Raw genomic sequence first — 15,594 nt, 5'->3', positions numbered from 1 at the left:
AGAAAATGGAATTTACTGGATATATTAATGTCTTGCATTCTCTGTCCTGTAAGTTATGTCTCTTCTTTCATTTCATTTGAGAGTCTCTCTCCTTTCTTTCCCCCTCAGTCCAGGTTTTTGATCTTCAATAGCTGGAGGCCTGAGAGGACTGCAAATCTTTACCTCAAATTTAAGGTCTCTTTTCATAAATAAAGCAAGCATGTAACTTGGAATAGAACATTGTTTGGAAAGGAGAGGGGCTAAATGGATGGGGTTTGCTTTGTTTTTACAGAAGATGAACAAACAAAATCCCTCAAAATACAAAGATTTCTTGTAAATCTAAACAAAATTCATATATTTGAGAGTAGTATTCATGTGAATTCCTTAAAATTACCTCCTATGTGATAGCAGCATGTTGCATGTGTGTAAAATAATGGCTCATTTGGAAGCTTTTTGGCCCAGCAGCATCAGACCAGCATTTAAGTGCAATAAAAAGCAGTGAAAAGATTTGTGGCACCTTTTTGATATTCTCACTTCTAGCACGAACTAGATGGAAATGTATTTTCTCTACTGCAATAGCTAAGATTTTGCAGTAACGATAAGGTAGAAGTCAAACACTAACTGAAGCAGTGCTCTGTTATTACTTGATTTGGAGCACAGTTGCAGAGGAGAAATTAGGAAAACAGCTTTATTGAAAATCTAGGGCACCTACAATCTCCAACAGCTTTGAAACTCCAGAAATAAAGAAGACTCTGAAGAACATTTTATGCAATACATGTCAGTGGTGGGAAGTGACAACAACAGGAATGTATTGGAAAGGTAACATTAATAATAATATTGTTAAATTCAGAGAAAAATGTTTGCTTAAAAATGCACTTTGCAGCTTTTTCAAAATTTGAGACCAAGTTATGAAACTGTGATAGATAAATTCAGTGAGAAAGAGAGGGAGAAAGTTGTTACAGAGGGCAATTATAATTTCCCAAGCAGAAAAGATCATCCATTCTAACTGAAAAGTTGCACTCTGGCTTTAATAAAATGGATTAACTTGAAATCAGAGAGAAAGCAACATGAGAAAGACTGTCAAGCAAGTAAAGTCCACAAAAGAGCTCACAAATGCTAAAAAATGACAGATACTGATGCAATCACCCCAAACATGATAATACTCATTATTTAGAAATAAAATAAAAGCATTGTGAAACACAATATATAAGCATGAGAATTAGATTATTTTGAGACATTTGCAAAGACCAGCAATCTCATAACATAGCAGTCCAATTAGCTTAGAGGAATTTTTCATTAGAACAAAGAGCAATACTACAGGCAGAAGATGAATGTGCTACTGACCAGAAAGTAAATCAAACATTTTTACTTTTAAGGTGGAAATCCAAGGGAAAAATGAGTCTGTGAACCACCAGTAATAGATAAATTGGGGGGGGGGGGGGGAAAGAACAAAAAAGGGGAAAAAATCAGAACTGACAATTATGAGCTTAATTTCATTAAAGGAATATATGAATTATGCATATGAGCAAATATATGTGTACAACTTATTATGTGCCAGTATTGGATGATTTTTCATATTAAAGGAAATTTTATTGAAATGAAAATGTTTCATACCCTGTGCCTAATCAAGAGTATATTCACTGCAAAGAATCAGGTAATGTCACACCTGAGGAACTGTCTGAATAGGTCTTCCAAAGATTCAGAAATACAGCAATCCAGAAGAGTAGTGAAGAAAGCTAAATGTCTCCCATCTTATAACCTTGCTACAGCTCCTCTGTGTAAGGTTAGAATGAGAATACTGCTCTGGAAATCACTGTGTATCGAACTACTAGAATGCATATAGTTGTTGGCCATTGTAGGAAAAATTGTCAGAATTGACAAATTTTTGACAGAATTGTCAGCTTGTAAACAAAAACTAAAAGAATTAAGTATGTTTGTTAAGATTTTCTTCTGATTTTGAAGGGGACATGTTCGGGACATGATGGCCCATGCCAAATATATATATTTTTTATGCTTCATACATCACCAGGGTTATGCTAGCTGCCCTTAGAAAAACAGAGGATATATTTGTGTACATTCAACAGGCCCTTTGGGAAATACTGTTTCTCAAAATGCCATTTGGGCTGTGTTCAGTACACAAGGTGTTTTAGCAAAAAATGCAACACATTTTTGATGTCATATGGGTTACTGAGATCTATACAGATGATATTTCGATCTGGGGAAAAGACAGTAAAAGAGCATCATCACAGACTCTAAGCAGCAGTTGAATGAAACAAAAAAACACAAAGTGAAAGAAACAAAAATGTAAATCGTGGGAAACTGAAATAACATAAAAGGAAGAGAAATTAAGAGAACAAACCTACAGATATAAAACAGTAAAATGCAGCTGCCAAAAAGTTCTGATTCAAAAAAAGGGAAGAAATATAAGGATGCTTTGGGTTGTGAACTATGCAAGGAAATTTGTGTCCAATCCTGTTGTCCCAGAAAGAAAAAACAAGAGTACTAAGGTATCAGAGTGTCCTGGTTTCAGCTGGGATAGAGTTAATTTTATTCCTAGTAGCTGGTACAGTGCTGTGTTTTTGGGTTCAGTATGAGAAGAATGTTGATAACACACTGATGTTTTCAGCTGTTGTTAAGTAATGCTTAGTTTAAAGTCAAGGATTTATCAGCTTCTGATGCCCAGCCAGCAAGAAGGTTGGAGGGGCACAAGAAATTGGGAGGGGACACAGCCAGGGCAGCTGACCCAAACTGGCCAAAGGGATATTCTATACCATGTGACGTCATGCCCAGTATATAAACTGGGGGGGAGTGGGGCTGGGGGGATCGCCGCTCGGGAACTAACTGGGCATTAATCGGTGGGTGGTGAGCAATTGCATTGTGCATCACTTGTTTATTCCAATCCTTTTATTATTGCTGTTGTCATTTTATTAGTGTTATCATTATCATTATTAGTTTCTTCTTTTCTGTTCTATTAAACCGTTCTTATCTCAGCCCACGAGTTTTACTTCTTTTCCTGATTCTCTCCCCCATCCCACGGGGTGGGGGGAAGTGAGTGAGCGGCTGCGTGATGCTTAGATGCTGGTTGGGGTTAAACCAGAACACAGAGGCTATCATAGTTTTTACAAGAAATCTGGAAACAAAAGAAATTTAAAGGGTTCTAACAGTGATGTGCTATGAAAGTACTTCCAAAACTAATTTTTCCACTGACATATCCAAAAAAGAAATAGTACAGTCAGAACTAGTGTTTCTGTCAAAGGCTGAAAATGACATTAATCTTTCACACAACTTATCTAGCAGCATAAGCAAATTCCAGAATAAATTGAATATTGCAATTTACTTCAGATGCTAGACTGACATTAAATTTAATAATTTAATTTAATTTAATTATTGAATGTAATTAAGTTCAATACAAAACACTGTTTATTGTTAATTTATTATGGCTAGCTTTACCAAGAACTAACGTGTTGGGAATCGTACCCTGCACAAAGTTTTCTAATGAGCTTTTGGGAACCAACCAACCAAGCCAAGTAAGTACAAGTTATGCAAGGGCGATCAGCTGGAACGCAGGTGCCCAATGAAGCAGACCTTTATTTGTCTCTTTGACACTGAGTGATTAGTGAACAAGAGGACGTCCGAGCTTACTGCATTGCTTGCCCCTACCACAGAATAATTGTTATTAATTTCATTGCTTTGGAAAACAGCTGACGTTCGATCTGGCTGAGAGAACTAAGATATTTCTGGACTGACTTCAACAATCTTTCTTTTTGACAGCTGGTTTGCAATGAATGAAGCTGAGTAATCAGCCACCCATGTTTGAAATAGGAGCTGTACACCTGAAGAACATCTTGAACTTGTATTTCAGATATGTTTGGAGCTATGAGTATGTTAAGATTTTGCATAATTTTAGAGACACTTCTCATATCTTGATTGAATGCTGAACTCTGTACGATCAATTACATTGAAGGAGATATATTTATAACATTTCTTGCTGATAATGGAAGCTGTTCAACTCTTTTCATTTGCATTTTCTTGAGAACATCTTTTCCTCTGGACTATGTGCATTTCAGCATTACCTTCCTTGTGATCAGTTTGCCTCAGGAGTTCAGGTTTTATCATTTTGGGGGACTGAGTGAATAGCATTTCCTTGACAGCGTTTATATTGCTGAAACACCCAACTACTGCCATTACCAATTATTCTAGTCATTTCTGCAGAGCATAGGCTCTGGACTGATTCTAAGGGGCCACAAACTATAATTATTATTATTATTGTTTTAAAACAAGCCCATTTTCAATAGACTTTCATTAGCTTAGTGTGAGCTATGTTTACAGTGCAAAATACGCTTGGTCTGCAGATTGATAAGGTTTGAAAACTACTTGTCTTTCCTGTGTGAGTCTTTCCACATGATTTAGCAACAGAGGAGAAATTAAACTTTGTATTTCCATAGCTACACCTTACTGCTGGCACAATCTGTGTGGGGCTGGCTTTTTTTTATTATGTCGAAATGTTTATTTAATAATTGTAAGAAAGATGACTTTTAGATGATTTTATTTTTAAAAGACACTGTAAAAAGCATACCCAGAGGGGGAAAAAAATTAAAAATACAGACACTTTTTATTCATATTTTTACAATCTAGTTGCTACAGCTGACACAAGCCAGTCATGCATAAGTGATCATCATAAAATTAGTGAGAGTTGTTTAAATTCTGTAATTGCCAACAAAAAGAACATTTCCAACATGGGTGATAACATTATGGAAACCAGTGAAATCTTCATGAATGTTCTTGTCAACATCCAAACTCAAAGGCATAAAATCGCTTACTGTGTTGCAAAACTTGCTTCTTATGGCTATAAAGTCACTATCATGACTTTTTATTAGATACTCTGCACCAATTTCATTATTTACTTAAAATAAATGGGTTTATGAATGTGTCTTATTTTGTTGCCAGTAGTTCTCGTATTTCAACTGGAAATAAAACTTGCAAAAAATTGTAGTAGTCATTTCTAGTTAAGAGCACTGTGTCACAGTATCTGTTTTATTTATTTGCTGCAAATTTAGTGTGTGGATTCTGTAAATGTTAGTAAAAAGGAGACAAGAAAAGAGATGTCTGGTTGTTTGCTTGTCCTGACAGATTCACCCTGGATCATGCACAGTGCCAGAATAGAGCAGAAATGTTTCTTTCCCCAATGGCATCTGAATGTGCTCAGCCAGGAGGTGGTTCTGGACTTGAGGGCAGGATAGGTACAAGTGTGGAGAGAGAGAGAGGAAGAGGGGGAGAGAGGGGTCGCAAATAAGAAACTTGATGAAAAAATAGAGGAAAGGGTTTCATCTGAACAAGTTCAGACTGCATGATATAGAACTAATCATGAAGACTCCTTTTACAGTCAAAGGAAAGAAATTAAACAGAATATCCTAAGGTAGACATCAAAATAGTTTTATGATTTGCTCTGTAAGCATCTGTTTCTTTCCATTGACTGAATATAAAACTTAGGGTGACTAACTGAGATATATACAGGACTTTATAGATATATATACTATTAGGTGATATGATCACCAGTTTAAGAAATGCCTAAGAACAGAAGAAAACACATACACCATCAAATCTGACGTGACAAAATTATTTTCTCAGAGACCAAGAGAAGATAGTGTAGAGTTTGTTGCTTAAAGCACCCACATATTTCTATTAGAGAAAAAGAGGCCAGGGAAAGGTCCCACATGTAAAGATGCAATGAGTATAAGGGAAAGTGATTGTCAGTCCCTTTCTTTTCTTAATTTGTCTCACCCAAAGGATTTTCGTTTAATTATTTAAAATTTATTACTTTTTTTGGAAAATGCTTTAGGAAATTTCCAGACACATTTTCAAACTGCTCAGTGTAATAGACTTGTAACACAAGCTCTTCTTTATCTAACTGCTATGTATTATAGTATCATCATTACATTTTCTCTCTACTTTTTTTTTTTTTTCCTGAGAATATTGAAAACTTACTATGTTACTACATTCTTTGTGGTCTTTGAAGAACATCAGTTGCTTCAGATGACAGGAGGAAACTTGATAACTTTCAGATATGTATCTAGCCTTTTCAAATTTGTAAATCCACATCAAGTATGTGCTTTGTCTGTGTACTTTGTCTGAAGTAGTTTGGCATGAAAGTCTGTAGAGCAATAGTAATAAAGAATTCCCTCCCTAGTTTCAAAATAATGATAAATAATGATACCCTATCAAACATCAAACTAGAGCTTCCAATATTTCTATAATGACCTGTTTGATGAAATAGAGAGCATGATTATTATTGCAGATGACATGAAACAGGGATGGACAGCTAGAATGCTGAAAGACAGGATTAGAATTTCAAATTATTTCAACAAATTGGAGAAATGGACTGGAAAATAGGGATAAAATTAAGTAGGGACATGTGCATTTTCATAAGCTTAGACAGAATAATTATCTATTCAAATACTAGACTATTGATTAGGTAGTTAGCAGAAAGAGGCAAACTTTCTAAGGTATCTAACACTCAGTATGAACAGTGTTTTATTGTGTAAAACATAAGGAGTAAAAGTTCCAACATTTTAAGCATTACATTTTAAGAAAGATACGAAGAGAGGACAATCCTAAGAAAAAGTGCAGGAACTATCTAGTAAAGATGAGGTACAAAAAAAGATGGAAAGAACTGGCATCATTTTCCCTAGATAACTAAGGAAGGACACGATAAACTATATTCTTGTTCATAGAAAGCTGACATGGAGAGGAAGGGAATCTGTTTTTCAAGTGTAGGATTTAAGAAAAGAAGATAAAGGCTGAAATTGCTGAAAGAGTTTGGTTAGACAGAAACTTGGTAATGTTAAAAATAGTGATACTCCTCCTTCACGTGCAGCTGAGAGGTTATAGAACAGCTTGAGGTTATAGAAACAGGCTTGATAAATTGTGTGGTTCTCAGATGTAAGTGTGCTGTATAATTAATAATTAGATTTTTCACTGAGTGGATAAATTATTCTAGTGGCTAAAGCTTTGCCATTAACCATTTTCTCCTGGAAGATTTTTTTTTTTTTTTTTTTTTTTTACTGGGGGATGTATTTTCAATACAGTCAATATTAGTAATCCATAATATTGGCAATTTTGAATGTTTCAGTTCTGTGTGCCAAAATTCAGATGTTTAAAGGGAACCTTAGTTTTTCATTGTGCTGTGTATGTATTTCCCAAAATTTTAAAACCATTAAGGCTTGCAAATTTGACATCTAAAAGTTTACATACCAAAATCGCTATTGCAACAAGTAGCAGAGTTCTCTAGAACTGCTGAGGGCAGACAATCCCAAAATACAATTCTTCAGCCAATTTACTTTCATGTTCAGATGCTAAATTTAGTCTGAATGTACCTGTGGAAGTTGTGGAGTTCTTCTCAGTGGGGGTCTTTAAAAACAGTTTGAAGAAACTTCCATCAGCACTGATGAATGGCCTGGTGTTTGAAACCTGGGTTCATTCTTTTGGTTTGCTCTAATCATTCTATTTATTATAAAGTTGTCTAAAACATGAGGGAAAGATGAAACAGAGGAGTCTATATGTGAGATATTGTGAGTACAGAAAACTTTTTTTTATATAGTAAGTTGCAAAAAGACTAGCAATGTTTATGGGATCTTCTTCTGTAAAAAAGGGAGTTATCCAGGGCTAGAAGAATGGGAAAAGAACCAACCCAGATGAAAGTATAAAGTGTTTGTGCTCAGAGAAAAGCTTAGATGATCAGCAGTTTTAGGAATAGGAGAGGGAAAGAGGCAATCTGACTGAAGAAAGAGGAAGAAGAAGCTCAGACAGTCATGTCAAATTCCTCTTTACGAACTAGGTCAACCAATTTGTTGAGAAAGACAAAACAGAAATCAGAGACAACAATGAGAAACACCTTTACCACAACCTAACTATCAAATGTCATCTGATAGCTCGGAGGTACAAGACTTCAAGCAAAAAAGACAATCAGACTCTCATTCTGGATGGAAAGGCGAATGTCCTAAATGCAATAATAGATGGTGTAGAGGTTATATCCAACCTTTGTATTTTATAATCCTATTTTTTATATTTTATTGAAAGGAATCATGTCTTCTTATTTTCATATTCATTTCCACACGTGATTGTCATTCGCTTTTGTTTCTGTTTACTGTTTTCCCTCTTGAACTTCTGTCTCAACTTTCATCTGCTTCACTTACTTTTTTCTCTCATATGTAATCTTATGATTTTGGTGCTCTACCTCTTCAGCTCTCACCTTTGCTCTTAATATTTTGTTTCCTTAGACTTTGTCTAAATATTCTCTGAAAATCTGTTTCTCCTGCCTCCTCATTATTTGTCATGATCAGTCTGATGATCAGTGCCATACCTCTTATGTTCTTACTTACATAATACACCCCACAGTGCTCTTTGCCCTTTATGTTTTCCACTCACCCTCTGTTTCAACATTTCTTGTTACTCAAATGTTTGTCCTCAGTTCGTTACCTCAGTCATTGATGCTTTATTTCTTGCTTGTACTTCAGGATTTTGTTTCTCTTGCTACGTTATCTACTTTTCCTCAAATCTTTGAGGTATTTTCCAAAACTGTTCTTCACACCTGGAATACCCTTTTACTTCACCCCAAAAGGCTTTTTCTCTTTCATATTCTTCCTTATTTATTTGTATTTAATATCTATAAAACCCAATCAATCTGTAATGGTAAGTTAAGACCACGAACTTTGTGTCTATATATACATCAACAGAAACAACAGGACACTTTAAGCTAAACCATCTAGTTTCCCACAGGTAAGTATGCATATTTTACGTACTCTCAGACATCTCTGCTTTCTTCTTTTCTTACTATACAAACTGATGCATTGACTGAAATGAGATTACACATTCTTTGGTAGAGGGATCATAAAAGATCATGATCTGTCCTGTGTTCACTCACAGGTGCTATTTTTGCTCCAGCCCAGATAGCTATTACAGTAGGACAGAAACTAACCCAAGTGGAGGTATGAGCACCTGCTAGTTAGTCTAGTGCAGCTGCTTAGAACTGAGTCTCTCAAAAGCTTTAATTATAAAAAATACTAAAAACATAAGTGACTCAGAAAATCACTGGAGCTTACTTGGTATGTCTGATTCAGAAAATTCTTGGCACAGAAAATGCCAAATCCAACCTGTGTTTTAATTTTAGAATACAATTTGGGTTTAGATCAGAAAAGCCCATCTCAAAAATCACCCACAGAATGAATACTACTGTGAATCCTCCACAACTACTCCCAGCCAACAAAGAAAGGAATAAAGCTGGAGTATTTTTTTAGATTACTGAACTTTAATTTTTCACACCTCCTTCACATACAGCTGGGGTGGCTTGAAGAGTTAGTAATAAACTTGATTAATTGCTTGGCTTTTTGATGCAGGAATTCATACTATATAATTAGAGTTTTCACTGAAGTGGGTAAATTATTTCAGATCTTACGTAGATGGGGGAGGCTTTCACTTCAAAAATTTCTCACCAACAGCCATTTCCCTCTGGAAGATCTTTTTCATTTGGGCAGACATTTTCTAATTCAATAATATCAGGTTTTACAGTTCAAAGTAATAAGTAATTTTTGATGCTTCAGTTTTATGTACCCAACTTGAGACACCTTAGACAGTCCTGACTTTCTGGTGTGCTAAGGCCCTATTTGTGAAAAGATTTCCTAGGCAGGGCACCAAATGCTGAACACTAAAAATCACACAGGCGAAAATAACAGATGTCTTCAGCACTCTCAGTAGGGAACAAGGTGGATTTGGTATTTTCACAGAAACACAAAGTGGTTGAGGTTGGAAGACACCTCTGGAGGTCATTTGGTCCAACCCCTCTGCTCAAGCAGAACCACCTAGAGCCAGTGGTGCAGGACCATGTTGAGACGGCTTTTGAAAACCTCCAACGTGGGAGACTCCACAACCTCCCTGAGCAACCTGCGCCAGTGCTCAGTCCCCCTCACAGGAAAAAAGTGTTGCCTCTGGTCCTGTCACTAGGCATCACTGAAAAGAGTCTGGCTCCATCCTCTTTGTACCCTCCCTGCAGGTATTTGCATGCATTAATAAGAACCTTGCTGAGCGTTCTTTACGTTAAACAGTCCCAGCCCTGTCAGCCTTTCCTCATATATGAGCTGCTCTAGACCCTTAATAATCTCCATGGCCCTTCTTTGGACTGTCTCCAGTATGTCCATATCTCTCTTGTACTGGAGAGCCCAGGACTGAATGCAGTACTCCAGATGTGGCCTCACCAGTGCTTAGTAGCACCTTAGTAGGAAGGATCACCTCCCTCGACCTGCTGGCAACACTTTGCCTAATGCAGCCCAGGATAACGTTAGTCTTGGTATTAACCACACCACAGCAGGGGGATATTTCTTGAAGAAACTATGGCCCTTGGGAAGGACCCATGCTAGAGCAGGGCAAAAGTCTGAGGAAGAAGGAGAGACAGCGAGATCTGACCACAGTTCAGTTATGAACTGACCACAGCCCTCCATTCCCCATGCTCCTTGCACCACTTTGTGGGGGCAGGAGGAGGGGAGTTGGGAATGAAAGACTGAAGTTGAGCGTGAGAAAAAGGGAGGTGGGGAGAAGGTGGTGTTTTAATTTGTCTTTGTTTCTCACCATTTTAAATGGTAATTAAATAATTTTCCCCAAGTGGAGTCTGCTTTGCCAGTCATGGTAACTGGTATGTGACCTCCCCGTCTTTATCTCAGTCCATGAGCCTTTTTATCGTATTTTGTTCTTTGAGGGCAAGTGAGAAAGTGGCTTGGTGTGCTTCTTGCAACCAGACAAGGTCAACCCAGTACATCTCTACATCACGATTAGTCCCTATTTATTCTTAGGAAAAATTAATTTACTAAGACATGCAAATAATTACTCATTTTAAAATATTTGGCTTTCATATATTCCATGTATTAAGGTTAGGGAAGCTAAAGACTGTATTGGGCAACTAAGTAGCAAGCAGGTGAGACAAATGATCATTTTCAATATGGTACAAGGCAAGTTAGCCCTAAAGTGCAGTAATGTCATATTCCCATCTTCACTGAGTTTGGTCACAAATACGTTTCTTGGTACTTCTTGCAGATTACCTTTAATCAGTTATGGTGAAGCCCAAGGGCAAAATATACCACTAGGAATAATTAGTAAGAAGAAAAATAGAAAGACTTCTTGTGGGAAACAATGTCTCTAGAAGAGGTCCCTTTCCCAATGTTGACATGATGTTTGATAGCTCAAAATCCAAACCTATGATTTGCAAAATGTTTATCTTCCTAGGCAGTATTCTGACAGGAGGATTCCTCATTCACCATGAATTCATTCAGCACCCTGAATACTGTGTTCAGTTTTGGGCCCCTCACTACAAGACATTGAGGTGCTGGAGCGTGTCCAAAGAAGAGCAACAAAGCTGGTGAAGGGTCTAGAGCACAAGTCTTATGAGGAGCAGCTGAGGGAACTGGGGTTGTTTAGCCTGCAGAAAAGGAGGCTGAAGGGAGACCTCATCGCTCTCTACAACTACCTGAAAGGAGGTTGTAGGGAGGTGGGGGTCCGTCTCTTCTCCCAAGTAACAAGTGATACGACAAGACGAAATGGCCTCAAGTTGAGGCAGGGGAGGTTTAGACTGGATATTAGGAAAAATTTCTTCACAGAAAGGGTTGTCAAGCATTGGCACAGGCTGCCCAGGGAAGTGGTTGAGTCACCATCCCTGGAGGTATTTAAAAGACATGTAGATGTGGCGCTTAGGGATGTGGTGTAGTGGTGGATTTGGTAGTGTTAGGTTAACGGTTGGACTTGATGAGCTTAAGGGTCCTTTCCAACCTAAATGATTCTGTCATTCTATGCTTTTAAGATTCTGTGATCTTGCATGTTCAATGACGCTTCTGTGTTGAGAGGCAACTCTTCTCAAGTTCATATTCTGTGAAGTACACAAAAGAGTGAACACTTTTCTACTTCAGCCCATAAAAGACACATTGTATAATATAACATTCATTGATTCTATGAAGAAATAAAGCCCTAACAAAAGGATGGCAAGAAAGCCAGAAGCAATTTTGACAGATAGACAAAGCCTGAAGAAGTTACTGCTTACAGAGTTATCCTTCAAAGATGGGAAAAATACAGACATTTATTTTACTTTTATGTCTTGTTGCAACTCTTCACAATACTTAATTTAGCTTTTACTTTGATACAATCTTATTGATTAAGCAGGTGCTTTGTTTGAACGACAATGTTTCCATGGAGACTGCAGGGCAGGAAGGCATATTTCTGAGATGCCACAGAACTGACACAAATTATAGGACTTCATTGGGTGGATAGCACACTTTATGCCATGCCACATGGAACAGGTTGGAGACCAGTGGTCTTACTAGCAAGCCTATGAAGATTAAACTCTAGTTGCGATTAACTCTTTACTAACTGGCAAGATGGATGCAAGGGGGAAAAAAAAGAAAAAACAGCAGCAAACTAAACGCATGACTCTTGGAACTTTGCACTCCAAGTAAATTTTGGCTTTACTTGTCCTGAAGCATTTAATATCTCAGAATACACAAGGGTATTATTTACTTATTCCTTTAATTTTCCAGTCAGGAAGATAGAACTCACTTCTGCTATGTGCTGAGTATTCTGGCAAGGTTGAGAACAAGTTCCAGCAATCTCTGTTGACATTGAGCATGACCTGCAGCTCACTGAACTCAGTTAAAAATAGTATACCTTTTGTTTTAAGGGGCATGTTCAGAAGTGGTAGCTGTGGCACTTACTAGATTGCTGTAAACACCCAGTTCTTTCACAATTATTTCAAGCAAAAGCAAAACGGATGGTTACTGGCATTATTATGTGAATCCTTCAAAAAGCTTTATTCTTGTGTGTTCGGGGCAGGGGGTGGTGGTGGTGTTTGCTTGTTTGTTTTGTTATTGTTTTTGTTTTCCCAGGAGAGGAGAGGAGAGGAGAGGAGTGGAGCATTGAACTTATTTCTTATGGTATCTTTTCTTAACATTTCTATAGCACAAGGATTTTAAGACTGGTATTAACATACTAGCTGTATTACTTAACAGCATATTAAGTATAAAAAAAATATATTTATCTGTTTGAAACCCTTGCTTGGAACACAATACAAAAAAGAAGCCCTTTGGGATACATCTTCAAGTAGTTTCTACTCATAAGCCTTATAAGGGATAAATCCTAGCTCCTGCATATAGCTAAAGGAGATTATCTCTACACAGGGAGGTTTAATCAGAAGAGATACCCACTAAAATGTAGACTGGCAGTGGAAATTGTCTATCAAAGGTCTTTCCTCAGCAGGGCTCTGAAACTGGATAAGGGCGTCTTGGAATCTCCTGGTCATGCGTTTGCTTCTTCAACAAAACTGTTCTCTGGTCCAGCCACTGCTGCAATACTTTCCTGAGCTACAGTGCACCACAGAAGAATCACAGCATACTCTGAATAATAGAATTGTAATAGTTTCACTGCCTCTCAGGCCTTCCAGAGGTAAAGTAACTGTTTTTTTTAAAATTGATCCTTTTTAATAGTGAAGCAATATGTGAAAGAGGAAAAGAAATTCTGTTGATATGTGCATAGAACACACATGATTACTCACAAAGCCTCATCAAAGTGAAATAAGAATCTTAGAAAACTGATTTCTGAGCAGTAAAAGCATCTGACCAGTGATTTAGATTTTTCCAAGATGGGATTATAACATATATTGGATGTATTTCAGGGAAAAAAACCAAACCAAAACAAAAAAAACCGAAACCCCAAACCCCCAAACTTAAAGGAATAAAATAGTGGTGAAATAAGGAAGTGAGTTATTCTGCAAACATAGAGAGTTACACTAGAGAGCTAGATAATTAAATAATCTTTTCTGATCCTACAGTGTGTATTTGCCTGCATATATATATCTATATACATATACACATATATTTGAATGATAGTGAATAGTAGCAGACAAACGTAACTGGAAGGCCTGACATAAGCTTAGCACTTAGTATGAATGGATATTTAGCTTCTGAGCAACTAGCAGGAAAAACACAGGGCTGAACAGAGAAAATAAAGTAGATTGTTGAAAGCACTAAACCATGTTTGGTTTTGTGCAGTTTTGTTTGTTTGTTTGCTTGCTTGCTCGCTTTGTGGGTTTTGTTTGTTTGGGTTTTTGTTTTCTGGGGCACTGTCAGAAAGTCAGAATTTATAACTACTTCTGGAAGAGAAAGCATATTAAATTACAGGAATGAAAAATACAGATTTCGGAAACTGAGAGGCTTCTTTTTCCTCAGCACAGTTCTCTGCAGCTTTTATAAAGTTTTAAATAAAGCCACTTTCTAAAAACAAAAACTATCTGATTTTTATCGGAGTACAGATAAAGTGTTGTTTTGTTTGGGTTTTTTTTTCCCCTGTTAGAGAAACATTATTATACTGGACTTCAGCTGGAAGTCAGATTTGTCCCAGATGCAACAGAGTCCTAATATTTTTAGATTTGAAATGTTGACACAAATACAGACTTGTAAAAGAGAAAACACCTCTACATACTGTAACCCTTTGTTTTTAATCCCATCTTTTGCAGTATACAGACTTCCAGCATATATAGGTAAAGAAAACAGATTATAATTTTGTGGGAAGTTATTTACTCACTTCCAGGAGACAGTAAGTAGCTATTACTTTCCCTCTCAGTTATTCTATAATAAAGCTCCTTTAAAGGTAATTTTATTTTATTGAAACATGTATTTATATCTGTGTCTTGGTTTTGGCTGGGATAGAGTTAATTTTCTTCCTAGCAGCTGGCACAGTGTGTTTTGGATTTAGTCTGAGAATAATGATGAGAACCAACTGATGTTTTTAGTTGTTGCTAAGTAGCGCTTATCCTAAGTTAAGGATTTTTCAGTTTCCCATGCTCTGCCAGCAAGCAGGTGCACAAGAAGCTGGGACAGCTGACCTGAACTAGCCAAAGGGATATTCCATACCATAGAACGTCATGCCTAGTATATAAACTGGGGGAGTTGTCCGGTAGGGGTGGATCACTGCTCAGGCATCAGTCAGCAGGTGGTAAGCAATTACATTATGCATCACTTGTCTCTTCTGGGGTTTAATTTCTTTCATTTTTTATGTTCCTTTTCATTACAATTATAGTTATTGTTATTATATTTTATTATTATTATTCTATTTTACTTTAGTTATTAAACTGTTCTTATCTTAACCTATGAGTTTCACTTTTTTTTTTCTGATTCTCCTCCCCATCCCACTGGGAGCAGGGAGAAGTGAGTGAGCGGCTGCATAGTGCTTAGCTGCTGGCTGGGGTTAAACCATGACAACCTGCATTATAGCAACAGAATATCGTATTTTCTGAGGTGTGTAAGTATAAGTCACATGGTGCCCTTTACTTACCCGCACATATTTAGACACATGTAATCCTTGTTTTCTCTCCTCTTCCTTCTTCCTTGCATGTACTGTATTGGACCAAGTATTGTGAAATGGGATGTATCAGTGCACTGCCAGGAAGAATCATTCTTTCATACCTTTCTCCGAAGAGACATTGCTCCTCATAATGAAAGGGGAAATGGGAACTGAAGTCTAATGAGCCTTTATGAAAAGATTTTTTTTTTTAAAGCTTCTAAGACAGGTAAACTGAATAAACTTCATAAA

Source organism: Harpia harpyja, chromosome 4 (assembly GCF_026419915.1).
Source record: "Harpia harpyja isolate bHarHar1 chromosome 4, bHarHar1 primary haplotype, whole genome shotgun sequence".
NCBI lineage: Eukaryota > Metazoa > Chordata > Aves > Accipitriformes > Accipitridae > Harpia > Harpia harpyja.
This window is presented reverse-complemented; position numbering follows the sequence as displayed.